The sequence below is a fragment of the Varanus komodoensis genome, unplaced genomic scaffold, assembly GCF_004798865.1.
Source record: "Varanus komodoensis strain SLA01 unplaced genomic scaffold, ASM479886v1 scaffold5097, whole genome shotgun sequence".
NCBI lineage: Eukaryota > Metazoa > Chordata > Lepidosauria > Squamata > Varanidae > Varanus > Varanus komodoensis.
The window spans coordinates 9,255-11,966 of record NW_025336099.1 but is presented as its reverse complement, the minus strand read 5'-3'; the positions used below and the strand labels follow the sequence as shown (position 1 = coordinate 11,966).

Here is a 2,712-nt window from a genome sequence, read left to right as displayed (position 1 = left end):
TTCTCCTTAATTGCTGTGTCTTCATTGAAAATAAATGCAGGGAACGATCCCTTTGCTGCTCAGAAAGGTATCTACTGGTACTTGAATATACGGAAAGTTCAAGCCATACCTGCTGGAGCTCTTCGTAAGAGACAAAGTAGACATTGGGTCTGTCCTTTACTCCAATCCAGCTTTTCACATGGTCGAACCAGGAACCGAACAGCACTGCAAGAGCAAAGCCAAGACACAAGAGTAAGCCGCTGAGAGGATGCAGGTGGTTCTGGGACAGGAGGTTTGAAGTCCCTGCCCACAGTGGGGACGGGCAAGATGAACCACAGCAGTGCAAAGGAGGAACCACCCTTCAAGCTCCCCACGTTTCTCAGCTAGTCCCACACTCCTCTGATGGGGATCCATTCATGGGAAGGTCCCCACATCTGTCCCCCTTGAGTAATGAGGGATGTACTTGCCATGCAGGACAGCTGTTTAAAGAAACCCCTGGACAACAGGAGAGGAATCAGAGCGTGGGCAGAAAAATAGCCCGTCCTTGCATGAGGACAGCACTCAGAGCAGAAGAATAAAAGCTGGTAGAGCAGAAAAGGAGGCCATCTTTTGGGGAAGGTTGGGAGAAATCAGGGAAGCACTGGGCCAATGTGCATGAGGCATATCCTGGCATCCTGGTAAGGAACAACCGAATGTTCTTCAGCATCGCTGCTCCTCTGCGGTTTCTTCCATCATACAAACCCAGCGCCGTGGCTTCCACAGTGCTCATATGCAGCTCCCATGGAGTCCCTGGGAAGAGCGGCGGCGGCTGTGTGACCTGCTCCAGCCATCCAACCGCGAACTGAATTTCAGGCATGGCGGCTGAAGCAAGAGCGGGACCTGCAGAGGGGCTGAGCAGGCAAGGCGGAGACCATGATTTTGAGGAAGCCAGTTGGTTTTCCGTCTAATGGGATACTGTGAAACATAGCAACCCCACAGAGGTGCTTGGGTTCTGTGAACTCAGCCAGGGAGTGAGTTTGTTTTGGGACTGTTTGTAGGTGTGAGCTTGTATGTGTGTGTGTGTGTGAGAGAGAGAGAGAGAGAGAGAGAGAGAGAGAGAATTTCCTGTCTGAGAAAGTGGAGATGCAGCAGCTTCAGGATCAAGCTGTGTGCTGCTTTTCACTCATGGTGGGAATGTCACTGGATTCTGGGCAGAGCCGTGGCTGTTTCTTGGACACACAAAAGCGCCTTCACACAAGCTTCTGCACGCAGAGTACGGCAAGCTTGGCTCACCTGTGTCTGCCCCAGAGAATGCGGGAAGAGCTGAAGCCCTCCCAGATGCCCTGCTGCAAGCATCTGCTTTTGCCTCATAGAAAGGTAACTCGTCTGCGCAGTGGCTGTCGGGAACATGCAGGTATGTGAGGGGGAGCCATGCAGAGGTGGGTCATGACCTTTTCTCCCCTGCTGTCATGCCTGACGGCTCAACAGAGATGCCGACTCGCAAGGAAGAGCCAAATGTTCACAATGAGAATCAGACATTGGAACAAGGGGTCTTATACTTGGGGCCCAGTGACCAAACGGCCCCTCTGGGACCGCTGAGCAAATAGACACCCTACAACATAATGATGAGGCTTCTCCTCATCCTGACTCTGAGGTGGTTGTCCCCCCCCCCCCCCCGCTGCCTCCTGACTCTGAATCTGCTGGGCAGAGTCCAAGAGATCAAGAAGACCTAACGGTGAATTTGGCAGACACCCAATGTAGGAGGAGTTTACAGTGGCCGGCCGCTGTGTGAGTTAATTGGAGGTGTGAGTTATGACCTCACGACATCTGCAGTTGAGGGCACCATGAGTCCCAGTGGAGCAATCCTCAGGGAACCAAGATTCTAGGCTGGGCATCCACATGGTAGGCATGTCATGAGCAGAGGCCACTGGAGATCAGGGTCAGAGGAGATGGCCCAGGATGCCCCTTTGGATTCTCTCAGTTTCTTTCTATTAGCGTGGTTCTCTGTATTGCTGCTATCTGGAGGGGGGCATAAGCTGTATCTTCTCCTAACTTGCTCCAGCTTTCCAGGCTCCACTTCCTCCTGTTGTGCTCAGGATGATGTGGCTGTTCTTTCTGACTTTTCTGTCCTGTTCAGAAGCAGTGTGGATTTCCCCCACTATGCAAGCACTCAAGCACACACAGAGAGATCAAAACAGCCTGCTTTGCACTCTTGAGTGTAGAACTTGTTCACCCAATGCCCTCTTTGTCTCAGAGGGGCAGCTGGTTGCAGGGACTCGAAAGACTGCTCCCCCTCCAGGGAGTCCTTCATCCCACCTCTGGTGGGCCACCTGCTGCCCCAGCGGGAAACGCTTCGTGCTGCTCTCTCCTCTAATATGAGGAGACACGGGACAGACCCTTGCACACAGTCTTGTGACCTTGGGTGCAGAAGGACTTAAATAGATACCTTATAAATATACGGATGGACAGAAAGACATATGGACAGACAGACAGACAGACCACAAGGCCACTTTCACAACTCTGACAAATGCACCATTCCATGGATTCCATCAAGAAAGTCAGGAGATTACAAGGAAAAGAATCTCTGCAGTGTGCTTATAGCTAGAAATCTCTACTGCAGTCTTCTCTTTCTGGCTACAAGATTGGAGTGGAGTGAGATGCTTCAGTGGCCATCAAAGTGGCCCACTGTGACCGCAGCAGAAGACATCCATCCTTACCATTTCCACTCAGGAACTCCTCCAGGAACTCTCCCCA

At 52.0% G+C, this 2,712-nt stretch overlaps 1 protein-coding gene across 1 annotated transcript in view; it reads right to left on the bottom strand.

Moving 5' to 3' along the window:
- Positions 1–2,706, bottom strand: part of LOC123031846 (sulfotransferase 2A1-like) — a 3,974-nt gene extending 1,268 nt beyond the window's left edge. The window contains exons 1-2 of the mRNA XM_044447227.1: positions 2,676–2,706; positions 110–204 (exon numbers count right to left, since the gene is read on the bottom strand). The gene's annotated coding sequence lies outside the window, so the exon portion shown is untranslated. The remainder of the gene's footprint in view (positions 1–109; positions 205–2,675) is intronic.
- Between the last annotated feature and the right edge of the window lie 6 nt (positions 2,707–2,712).